The 13,066-nt window shown below is 42.5% G+C and overlaps 1 pseudogene; it reads right to left on the bottom strand.

Annotated features, from left to right (window-relative positions):
• Positions 1-3,983: 3,983 nt before the first annotated feature.
• Positions 3,984-11,955, bottom strand: LOC114908524 (annotated as a pseudogene).
• Between the last annotated feature and the right edge of the window lie 1,111 nt (positions 11,956-13,066).

Raw genomic sequence — 13,066 nt, 5'->3', positions numbered from 1 at the left:
AAGTGCTGCCCCGCGAGCTGCCCAGCCTGCATGGACCTGCGTGTGATTGGGAAATAAGCTCATTGCGTGAGCTGCTGAGAGGTTCAGGGTTTGTTTTCTGGAACGACCTAGCCTATTCTGACCAATAAAGCTAGAAGACTAGGCTTGGTGCCTTCATACTCAGACACAATGCCCGAAATCACATTCCAACGCTGCTGCCGTGGAGATATCGATGCTACCGCTGCCAGCGTAGATACACTGACTTACATGACCGTCACTGTGACACCAACCAGTGGACATTGTGGATGGAGCCTCTGCTGGGCCGCGTCTGGAGAGCGGGGCCTGCCCCCCACCTGCTCGAGTAGTGGAGTCTGCACAGCCTAGATGATTATGATGTGGTAGTCCTGCCCTCAAAGGGCTAACTGTCCAGTTGGAGGAGTGAGAACACATAAAAGGCCACTGTAACAGAAAAGGAGGTAGTTAGTCTGTGAGAGAAGAGAGATGCTGGACTCTGATTCCTGCAAAGAGAGAAGCTTTTAGGTCAGGATGGGTGACATAGGTGCTCTTGGGTTTCTGGGATATTGTCTAAATCTGTGTCAAATTAAGTCACTATCTTCTGTAATTTAAGAACCTAAGGAAAAATATTGAAGATAAAAATGGGCACAGGAATTATATTTATTAACAACAACAGAAAGTCCCTACAACCCCAAACTCAGTGTATGTATAGATGGGGATGTACACACTTCACCCTGCTCTCTAAGTTCATTGTTAACTTCCTCCCCTTCCGGACAGCCTTATTTGGCAGAGTGAAGTGAAAGGCAACTTTATTTGTTGTTATGACTCATTACATTTTTTCAGGTCTTTTATTGATGAACCCAAAGTACTACTCTTTTTCTATCAGTACTTTCATTAATGACACAATAACAACAACATCATCAGTGGCTCTCCTACTATTCTTGATCATCACTTATTGCGTTCAGTGTCTGTTAAGAGTTCTGAAAAAAAAATTCCATGGTGTTAAAATGCTCTTTCAGACAGGTTTAATGGCTAAGACGGAGGGCTGTTAACGTTGACTTCCCCACACACGTTCTTGTTTTTTCGTACCCACTAATCATTCATCTGAGGTGTATTTCCCTGGTTAATAACATAAAACATTGCATTCATTAGTAACCATTTAAAATATAATCCCTGACACAATTATCACCATATTAATTTCATACTTTTGTAATATGCTTGTGTTCCCAAATCTTCCTGGGTCCCTTGAAGGTTGCTATTCTGCAGATCTTAATAAAGCACAGCAAAAGGTTGGAAACCAATTTTATGGAGCCTAAATAAATTATGGTACATCTCCCAGTGGAATACTACATATTTGTAGAAAATAGTGAGGGGATGGTTCATGTTCTGATACGGAATGATCTCCAAGATATATTAAGAAAGAGCCAAGCACAGAACAGAGTATAGAGAATGCTCTGATTTTTGGTGTAAAGGAGGTGTTAGAACATGTGTTAGCTTGCAAAAGCATGAAATACCTCTGGGTGGATGTATACAAGAATGAGGAAACATTTATTGCCTGTTGGGGCAGGGGGAAATTGTGTGGCTGAGAGGCTGGGTTGAGGGGGAGAATTTTCAAAGTATCTGCTTTATTTTTACACCCTAAATACTTCAGTGTGTATTTGCTAAGGGTGAGACCTTCTCTTACGTAACCACCATGCAATGATAAAAATCTGGAAATTTAGCATGAATATACTATCATCCAATCCACAGTCCGTATTTTGGTAATTTCAGCTGTCTCAATAATGACTTAATAGCCATTTTTTCCCGAGTCTAAGACTCAACTCAGGAGCATATGTTGCGTTTAATGTCCTTTAGTGTGTATTTTAGTTTCCTTTAATTTGGAGGGCTTCCTATGCCATTCTTTTTTGTCAACAGCAGCAGTGATTAAGCCTCTTTAAGCAGCTTCTCAGGAATGCTGAGACATTGTCTAGATGGAGGCAAGTGGGAGCTAGAATAGCAGAGCCTGAGGGATGGCTCTCAGCTTCAGCCTAGTTTGTGGCCTAATATGTGGAACCCTTTTGAGGACTCCTTGGAATAGTGGAGTTGTTCTGGAGAGGGTGAGAATATGCTCCTGGTGCACAGGGATGGGTGAGTGGGCTTCAGTCCTCATAAATTGGGTCCAAGTGGAAATTTAACCTTATTTTGAGGGCACAGGCTGGTGAGGCTAGGTGACATTCAGATTACATTCTTAGGTACATTTATAAAGGGAGGTTGTCTATACTTTTCATTAGAATATTTTTTAGGCTTTTTATTATGTGACATTTTAAACACATATAAAAGCAGAGAAAACAGTTTAATGAACCCCCATGTACATACTCATCACCTGGCTTCGACAGTTATCCTTCTTCCATTGAGCTCTCCTTCTACTTTTTTCCCATGAAAAATTTTAAGTAAAATCCCCCATATGTCTTATCTTTTTACCTTCAAATACTTCAGAATGTATTTCCAACAGATAAAGGATTTTTTCAAAACAGGACGTGCTACCACTTCATTATCACATCTAGTGAATTAATAATATTAATAAAATCTAGTATCAATGCACATTCCATTTACAATCTGTCATGAATGTCTTTTTGCAGTTGGTTTATTTGTACTGAGATCTGAATAAGAAGCCATTCTGATGTGGTCCTACAGGACAGCAGTGGAGGAAAATACTCCCACTGGGTAGAACTTCACCCAGTGCAACTGGCTACTCATTTGCCTGAAATTAGAGGTGACCAGAGGTATGGATCTACTTTGATTCATGGGCAGTGGCTAATGGTTTGGCTGGCTGGTCAGGGACTTGGAAAGGACACAGTTAAATGATCACAGTGGGGAGGTTCTGGGGAAAAGGTGTGTGAATAGGTATCTTTGAATGACCACAGAATGTGAAGGTCTGTGTCCCCATAGTCACCTAAGAGTAATTATACAAGAGAAATATTTTGATAATCAGGTGGATAAAATCATCTGTTCTCTGGATGTTAGTTAGTTTCTTTCCCCAGCAACCTCTGTCCTTACAAAGGCCTCATGATCAAAGTGGCCAAGGCAGCAGTGATGGAGACTGTGCATAGGCTCCACAACATGGACTGTCCACCTCCTAAAGTCTCTGTCTACAGTCACTGCTGAGAGGCCAACCCGCCAACAGCAAAGACCAACACTGAGCCCCCAACATAGCACCATTCTTCGGGAGAATCAGTGAGCAACCTCCTCCATGTAAGGGGTGATATTTTAATCTCACTGACACAGACATCTACTTTTTTTTTTTTTTTTTTGCGGTACGCGGGCCTCTCACTGTTGCGGCCTCTCCCATTGCGGAGCACAGGCTCCCGACGCGCAGGCCCAGTGGCCATGGCTCACGGGCCCAGACACTCCGCGGCATGCGGGACCCTCGCGGACCGGGGCGCGAACCCGCGTCCCCCGCATCAGCAGGCGGACTCCCAACCACTGCACCACCAGGGAAGCCCCAGACACCTACTTTTGATATAGATTTGCTTTTCCTGCCTGCAATATTTTTTTCCCAAACTGGTATCCATGCACTGACAAAATACCTTATTCACCAAGATGTTATTCCACCTTGCATTACTGGTGACCGAGGAACTCATTTTACAGCCAATGCAGTACAGCACTGAGCTCGCGTTCATGGAAGTCACTGGTCTACCGCATCGTCTTGATTACCGTAGCTTTATAGGAAGACTTGAAAATCTAGGAAGACTTGAAAATCAGGTAGTGTAAGTCGTCGTACTTTGTTCTTCCCTTAAATAGTTTTCTGGCTATTCTAGATTCTTTGCATTTTCTTATAACTTTTAAAATAAGCTTGTCAATTTCTACCAAAAAAAACCCTGCTGGGATTTGAATGGGATTATGTTGAATCTGTAGGTGAATTTTGAGCGAACCGACATCTTAACAATACTGAGTCTTCCAACCCATGCACATGGCATAGCCCTCTATTTATTTGTCTTCTTTACTTTCTCTTAGCAATGTTTTTCAGTTTTTTGGTGTACAAGGTCTTGTGCACCCATTCTGTTAAATTCATTCCTAATTATTATATGGTTTGTGTTGCTACTGTGGCTTCGGGCTGGGCTTCCAGAAGGGCTATGACTTCTACTTGGACTGATGCTGGGGCTGCTTTGACTCTGGCTCCTGGCCGACTGCCGCCGTGTCCAGGCTCTTTTGCTTCCTCCATCACTTTATTGTTCGGTTCCTTAGACAACTGTCCTCTTCTCTTACAGATATGTTACTTTCGCCATCGCCTTCATTATAGTCTGGTTCAATAGCAGCTTCATCAGTTTCTCTAGTTAAGTCGGAGGAAGGTCAAGAGGAGTGGCTTAGCTGGGGTTTAGGCTGGATAGCATTCCTGCCAATTTGCCCATTAATCTGCACATTTTCAATCTGTGTCTGGTGGGTTAAGAATATGTATTATGTAATGTATTGCTACTTGATTCTTTGTCGTTCCTTGCTTCTAAGATGTGCTTCTCATGATCCTTATAAGGATCTTTATCTACAGATTTTGTCTCTTCACTTGAGCATTTAGTGTCATAAGTGGCTTGTGATCATAAATTTTTTTTTATTTTTTTATTTTTTTTTGTTTGCGGTACGCGGGCCTCTCACTGCTGTGGCCTCTCCCGTTGCGGAGCACAGGCTCCGGACGCGCAGGCTCAGCGGCCATGGCTCACGGGCCCAGCCGCTCCGTGGCATGTGGGATCTTCCTGGACCGGGGCACGAACCCGCGTCCCCTGAATCGGCAGGCGGACTCTCAACCACTGTGCCACCAGGGAAGCCTGTGATCATGAATTTTTTTTGTCTCCTGTGGGAATAGAAATACTTTTTTGGGGAATGTTCTATTCTTTTTTAGGCAACTCTTTCTCCTCCCTCAGCTTATTTTTCTGTTGACATGCAGGAGCTATAGGGTTTTTTTTTTTTTAATAGATTGAGAAAGTTTCCTTCTATTCCAATATTTTGCTGAGAGTGTTTTTTTAAATCATAAGCAGTTGTTTAATTTTGTTAAGTTTTGTTCGTGTCTCTTGGTAACCATGATTTTTGTCTTTTATTCTGTTAATTTCTCTTTTATTCTGTTAAATTCTGTTAATTTTTCTCTTTCATTCTGTTTTTCTCCTTTATTCTGTTATATTCTGTTAATTACACTGATTTTTTTTTTCAAATGTTAAGCCAACTCTGGATTCCTGGGATAAACCCCACTAAGTCACATGTAGTATCCTTGTTATATTTTGCTGGATTCAATTTGCTAATGTTTTGTTAAGGATTTATGGTCATGTGAGATATTAGCCTGGAGTTTACTTTTCTTATAATAACTTTTTTTCTTATCAGGATAATGTTGGCATCATAAAATGGATGTGGGAAGTACTCCCTTCACCTCTTTTATGAAAGTGATAGTGTAAGATTGGTGTTATTTCCTTAAATGTTTGATAGATTTCACCAGGGAAGCTATCTGGGCTATTTTTTTCTTTTCCTTTTTCAAAAGAATTCAATTTTTTCGTAGACATAGTATCATTTAGATGATCTCTCTTAAGTCAGTTTTTATAATTTGCCCCTTTGAAGGAATAGGTAATTTCATTATGTTGATGAATTTGGGGGGCATAAATTTGTTTATATTATTCATTTTTATCATGCTAATGTTTATAGGACCCGTAGTTTTGACTCCTCTTTAACTTCTGATTTTGGGTTTTTCCTTGGTAAGTCTAGAGGTTTATCAATTTTATCACTTTTTTTTTTTTTTTTTTGCGGTACGCGGGCCTCTCACTGTTGTGGTCTCTCCCACTGCAGAGCACAGGCTCCGGACGTGCAGGCTCAGCGGCCATGGCTTACGGGCCCAGCCGCTCTGCGGCAAGTGGGATCCTCCCGGACCGGGGCAGAAACCCATGTCCCCTGCATAGGCAGGCAGACTCTCAACCACTGCGCCACCAGGGAAACCCTATCACATTTTTTAAAGACAGCTTTTGGTTTAATTGGTTTATGCTACTGATTGTGAATTTTCTATTTCATTATTCTTATTCTTGCCTTCATTTTCTACTTTATTTATTTTGGGCTTAAGCTGCTCATTCCTTTCTACTTTCTTACTATGGAAGCGTAGATGATTGCTTTTAGACCTTCTTCCTTCTAAGCACTGCTTCACCTATTCTACAGCTTCTTTTTCTTTTACAGTCCTACTTGTGTCTCTTTCTGGGAGGGCACTAAGGAATTTCAAAACCTGAGCAGCTGTAGCCCCCTCCATTGTGTCTCTTCATCAGATGTTAAAAAGGGTTTTGTGACCATAAAGTTTTGGACTATTTAAAGCCAATTGAGTGTGGATTTTTAGGTAATTTCTTACTGAATCTACCAATTATATCCTTCTACATAATAAGACCTAGAGCAGTTGACTGAGTGTTCTGGAGGAAGAAGGTTTGTGTTTCAGATTTTGTCTTCTCTCTCCTGCATCAGAAAAGTTGTTGCTAAAAAGGGCCTCTCATATCAGCCTCCTTTTTCTCTTCTAGTTTTCTTCATGTGAAATAGCATAAACTCTAGCTGTACCCAAGTTTTTTGGTGTGCATTAAGGAAACTATCTCTTCATACTCATGAGTTTTGTTAGAGAAGTGGGCTTCTGGATTTGGTTCCAATTCAGCAGGATTAAGAAGTGGACATATATTGAAATGAGGATAAAGGGCATTTTAAATGATATCAGAAATCCTATTTGGTGAAATAAGGGCAAATTAGTGTCTACTCCATTTCCCCCACATCCCATTTTAAAACAGATGGCCTTTTAAAGACAGATGTTTTTGTGGCAATGGGCATTTGATACATTAGCCTTCCTGGACTTTCTCAGCTGGGATACAAACCTTGCCAAGTGACCTGGGGGTGTTTCCCCTGAGTCAATTTAGCAATTAAATATGGAGAGGAAATGGATAATCTTATAGTCTACAGATGTCAGAGGCTTCCTTCTCACCCTTTCTCTCTGTATTTTCAGTTTATAAGTCTTTCTGAAAAACGTTTGGGCTTCCATTTCCAGGATATAGAAATTTGCAAGAGATCATTACTCTCTTTGTGACAATGCAAGTAATCTGGATGAACTGCAAAGTCTTAGTTGTTAAAAATCCACCAGAATTTAAAATGAACTAAATTCCAGAGTGGAAAGAGCCCTTGCTGGGAGAGTGAGACATGAGGCTGCTTTCATCAAAGCGGTATGACGGATAGAAGAGCAGACCTACCATAGACAGGGGATTTTTGAATGTGCATTGAGAAACTAGCTGAACAAGCTAAAATTTCCATGAGCTGGCATGATGTATTAAAATCCCACCCCCAAACTTAGATGCTAAATGGCATCTATCTGCCAGTTCTTATCTGTAGGGCTTAACTAACTGCATGACCGTGGCCTGGTAAAGTTGAGGGACAGGAAATGAGGGTGGACAGAGATTTCTTTTGGAGCACTCACCTATTGTTTCCTTCTAAGTCTTCACTGAGTACAAAACAACAGCAGGAACAGGAAGGAAGATAGGGGGAGAACCCTTTAAGGCACACATACCCACCAATTCTTTACCAGTGAGCACACAGTCGAAGGTAGAAGACATGTGAAAAAGCAGGAAGATGTGACCCATAATCAAGAGGAAAAAATAGCCAATTGCAACAGAACCAGGAATGACCCAGATGTTGGAATCAGCAGACAAAATCTTTAAGTATTATAACTGTGTTGAAGTATTTACTGGAAAAGATGGGCAAAATGAATGAAAAAATGGGAAGTTTCCACAGAGAATCTGAAGCCCTATAAAAGAATGAAATGGAAATTCTAGAACTGAAATGAAAATTTTAATTGAAGGTCTTGCCATCAGACTAGATATAGCAGAAGAAAAGATCAGAAACTTGAAGACAGGTTAATAAAATTTATCCAAACTAATGCATAAGAAGAGAAAAAGTAAATTGAATTTAAATTAAATTTTAAGTTATAGCAGAGTTTCAGAGAACAATAGGACAACATAAAACACTATAGTATATACATATTTGGAGTCCTTCAAAGAGAGAAGAGAGAAAATGGGGCAGAGTGAATATCTGAAGGGATTGTGCTTGAGAATTTTTAAAAATTAATGAGAAATACTAATATATTAATTTGCAGATTTTAGAAGCCCATGAAAACCCAAGTAGAATAAATATAAGGAGGGACTTCCCCGGTGGCTCAGTGGTTAAGAATCTGCCTGCCAATGCAGGGGACACAGGTCCAGGAAGATCCCATGTGCCACAGAGCAACTCAGCCTGTGCACCACAACTACTGAGTCTGCGCTCTAGAACCCACGAGCCACAGCTACTGAGCCCTCACGCCACAACTACTGAGCCCGCGCGCCTAGAGCCCATGCTCCACAACAAGAGAAGCCACCGTAAGGAGAAGCCCGTGCATGGCAACGAAGAGTAGCCCCCGCTCAGCCGCAACTAGAGAAAGCCCACGCGCAGCAACGAAGACCCAACACAGCCAAAAATAAAATTAATTAATTAATTAAAAAAAAATAAGTATAAGGAAAACCACACCAAGGCTCATCATAGTCAAACTGCTGAAAACCAAAATTAAAGAGAATATCTTAAGCACAGTCAGAGAAAAAGAACACATACATTTAAGAATACAATAATAAGAATGATGGCTGACATCTAATAAAAAAAACAGTAGGATCCAGAAGACATTGGAATGGCTTTTTAAAATGCTGAAAGAAAAAAATCATTCAAAACGCATACTTCAAAAATGAAAAAACAGGGCTTCCCTGGTGGCACAGTGGTTGAGAGTCCGCCTGCTGATGCAGGGGACACGGGTTCGTGCCCCGGTCCAGGAAGATCCCACATACCACGGAGCGGCTAGGCCCGTGAGCCATGGCCACTGAGCCTGCATGTCCGGAGCCTGTGCTCCGCAACGGGAGAGGCCACAGCAGTGAGAGGCCCACGTACCGTACCGCAAAAAAAAAAAAAAAAAGAAACAAAATGAAAAAACAGTTAAAGACATTTTCCACGTAAAAAAGCTGAGAGAACTTGGCTGTAGTAGACTTTTATTACAAGAAATCATGAAGTTCTCAGGCTAAAGGGAAATGATTTTTACAGGAAGCACAATTTTTCCTCATTATTATAGTATGATTAGCATCTTTGCATATACTTATGTCTGGACTGCTGAATATTTTCCTAGGATTTATACTCTAAAGTGGAATTACTAAGGGCAAAGAATATGATTAGAAATGTTATGTTACAACAACAGGAACTACTAGTAAGCTGATCTATCTCTTTGCCAATTTTTCCTCAGTACAGTCAGGGCTAATGTCAGTCTGAACTCACTGTGCGTTATAAGTTTAAGGAAGCTTATAATTGCAAATAAAGTGTATCAGTCTTATTTCCTTTACCACTTCAGAAAAGTCTTCAACTTAGTAGGCAGGTACAGACAACACTTTAAGACAATGGTCCTCAACTCCCTTTGCACATTAGCATTGCCTATTTCATAGGAATATTATTAATTCTTAATACATGAATGTTTTAATGTGAATTAATATGAGTTCAGTTTAATATGAATCCTCAGGGACAGTCATGGGCATCTATATATCTATATTTTTAAAAATTCTCAGCTGGGCTTCCCTGGTGGCGCAGTGGTTGAGAGTCCACCTGCCGATGCAGGGGACACGGGTTCATGCCCCGGTCCGGGAAGATCCCACATACTGCGGAGAGGCTGGGTCCGTGAGCCTGCGCGTCCGGAGCCTGTGCTCCACAACGGGAGAGGCCACAACAGTGAGAGGCCCGCATACCGCAAAAAAAAAAAAATTCTCAGCTAATTCCAATGTGTAGCCAGGCTTAAAGGACCACTGTTTTAAAATTTTAAAATGTTTGGTCAGTGTCTAGTAGCCAAATGAATTTTAGCTGTTGACCTGTTAAGTATCTTTGATCTTTGCTTTCTTAGGACTTGGATTTACTTCTGATCATGGTTATACTTCAAAACTAGGGTTGATGGATAAACTATAAGATGCTCAGTTCAATTTGAATTTCAAATAAACAGCCAATAATTTTTTAGAGAAAGTAAGTCCCATGTATTGCAGGTGACATGCTTATCCTAAAAATTATTGGTTGTTTATCTGAAATTCAAATTTAACTGGATATTTTGTACTTTTATTTGCTAAATCTGGCTGCGCTTATTATAGTTATACTTCAGGATAAAACCTGATTTTCTGTGGCATTCCCCTGCTCTTACCGAGGACTGGTGTTGGGACTCTCTGTTTTCTGAAGAGGTTTGTGTTTATAATAAGTTTCAGCTTCAGATTCTCTCTGCCCAGGACAGAAAACTACATTCATCAGCCTTCTGAAATCAGTCCACAAAGAAACTTTCAACACACTCCATGAGGTCTTGGTGGCCCCTTGGCTTGTCCTAATGTCTGTTGTGGGAAGCTTTTACTTGGTGGAGGAGAGGGTTCCTAATGGCCATAAGGTATGCAATCCCCTCTTTAGACATAGAGAAAGAATCTTCTAGCACTTCTGCCTCCCAGTGAACAGAACATGTGCTATGGAGTAGGCTTTTGTTCAGACAGCAGTCCCCGGAACCCGTTAGCTATGAGTAGGTAAGGGGAGCTGATGCCCATTACCCCAGGAAAAGGGTACAGCAGGGCATGTTGTTTGTTTTGCTTTGTTTTTGAGTGTGTGTGTGCGTGTTTAGAAAATGCTTCTTTTCCCTCTAGTAGTAAATCGCAGAGGGGGTAGACCAAATTGTACAAGCTGCCCCGGGGTAGGCGGGGGGTGGTGGGGCTCCTGTGTGTAGGGTATTTGACCTTAAGTTCAGTGGCTCCCTGAAACTTGAAGTTAGGGGGACCTGGTGAGGTCAAATGACACGGCCCTGCCCACGGCATTCTGGTAGGGAAGAACCCCAAGGGATCCAAAAAGAGACCAGCCAGAAAAGAAAGGGGAGTCTGGAAGCCCTGTTGGATTCAGAGGCCCCCACCCCCAGAGTGATTTGATGAATGATAGCTAAGTGCGTGGATGAGAACTACAGAAGTGAAGTCTCAGAGCCAGTAAGAGCATCATGCCACCAGCAGACCCAACCTTGTAGGATTGACTTTCAATAGCGACACCTTGTGGCGGCCTCTAGCAATGACAGCAGAGAGCTGAGCTTTTTTCCTTGTCCACCTAGTGCCAGGAAGCAGCACCCAAGGAGTAGGATTCTTAGTGCAGGGGAGGAGGGAGGGCTCCAGAGGGAGAGCCTGGACTTCCGGTAGAGAAGGGTAGGCGGGTGCTTAGGCAGTTATGGCAGGTGGTATACTGGGTCCACATCCTAGTTCTGCCTCTGTGAGGAGCTGGCCAGTTACTGCATCTCTTTCTGCCACAGTTTCTCTATCCGCAGAACGAGGATGGTAATAGTACCTACCTCCTGGGGTTGCTGTGAGGGTTAAATGAGTTGGTGCATTTAACCAATGCTAGAATAGTGCCTGGCCCGCCGTGAGTGCTCAGGAAATGGTGCACTGATGATATTGTTGTTAGGAGAGATACAAAGGGATGAGGTGAAACTGGTGCCCAGGTGAGCTGACGCCGTAACAAGCTCAGAGGCAGAAGCCTGGATCCTCCCTTCACAGATGATGCAGCTGACGCTCAGAGAACGAAAGTGACTTGTTCAAGAGCCTGTCGCATGATTTGAACTCTGGTCCTCTGGTCTGACCTGTGTTTCCTGAAAACTTGAAATTACCTACCCTAAACACCAGGTCTCTGTGATTCTTCAGGCATGATTGGAGTCAGATCCAAAGCTATTTTAATGGCAAGTGAACCTGAAGCTGAAGTGAACCACACAGAAGAAAAAAAGCCCCGTTTATATCACCTCTGATTTTTTTTTTCCTTGATCCATTGTTTCTATTCCATCTTCAGTGCTTCTGCCTTAGTGTAACCCTCATCTCTCACCTGGACGCTGTAGTCATCTCCTAACTGGTTTTCCTCCTCCTGGCCCTTCTCCCCTCCACACATCTAGCAGGGTGGTCTTTCTAAACTGTACCCCCCTCTCGAGGCTTCCAGTGTCTGCTCACCTCCTCTGAGACTGTCCAGACTGTTGAACTGTGTGCAGTCAAACCCCAGTCTCCTCAGCTTCTTTTCCTGCTACTGTCGCAAGAGCAGGTTCTCTTTCTTTCTGTAACCAAAGCGTTTGGACCCTTCTACAGTACCACTCACTGTGTTATATTTTCACTGTTGTTTGCCCTCAGTGCTTCCAGGAGACTGCGACTTCATTGATGGCAGAGATCATACCTTATCTGCTGGTGTCCCTCAGTGACAGGCACGGCACCAGGTTAGGAAGTGTTGATGAACGGGACACATCACCCTTGGGCTCATTTAGGATACAGAGGTGGCCACTCGTTGAGTTTAGGGTCAAATGCAGCTCTTCAGTGCATCACGAGTAGTATGAAAGGGACGGGAAGGACATAAGTGACCCTTATACACTATACTGATGTGCCGATTCTATGTATTTTAAGAAACCTAAAACATTGCAGTTTGGTCTATATAAGAGCTCTCTAGTCAACAAGCAAAACAAACAAAAAATCTATCATTGCCAGAATTTATTGAGGTACTCGGTGGTGATATCAGCAACAGTTCAAGTTGGAAAGCTTAGGCAGGCCCCAAATGGCAGTGAGAAGCCAGAACCCTGGGGTACTCTGAGGGTTTCTCTGGGCATGCTGGGGTGCCCGCAGCAACCCGGCACGTCTGCTAACCAGACTACCTGGCTTCAATCCAAGCTTAGTTGCACCGGCTGTGTGACTTTGGACAACGTCCTCAGCCTCTCTGTGACACTTTACTTAGCTATAAAATGGGGATAATGATAGCACCCCCATAGTGTTATTGTGAGGTGTTAATATCTACAAAGGTCTCAGAACAATGTCTGGCAAGTAGTAAGCGCTACACACGTTAGCTCTTATTACTGCCAACCCGGGAAGCTCAGTGCTGTTTTTCTGAAAACTGGGTACCGTAAGATCAGACCTGTCCCCCGAGTAGACTAGTTCATGAGTAAATGTGCCCCCTTTTCTGTGTCTGTCCCTTGCCTCACCACCTTTGCTTCTCGTGGTGTAGCTGAGAGTGTTTTGGGCTT

Source organism: Monodon monoceros, unplaced genomic scaffold, assembly GCF_005190385.1.
Source record: "Monodon monoceros isolate NGI ecotype Baffin Bay Population unplaced genomic scaffold, NGI_Narwhal_1 Super_Scaffold_4, whole genome shotgun sequence".
In the NCBI taxonomy this organism is placed as follows: domain Eukaryota; kingdom Metazoa; phylum Chordata; class Mammalia; order Artiodactyla; family Monodontidae; genus Monodon; species Monodon monoceros.
Note: the sequence above shows the minus strand (reverse complement) of the source record. Positions and strands in the feature narration are given on the sequence as shown.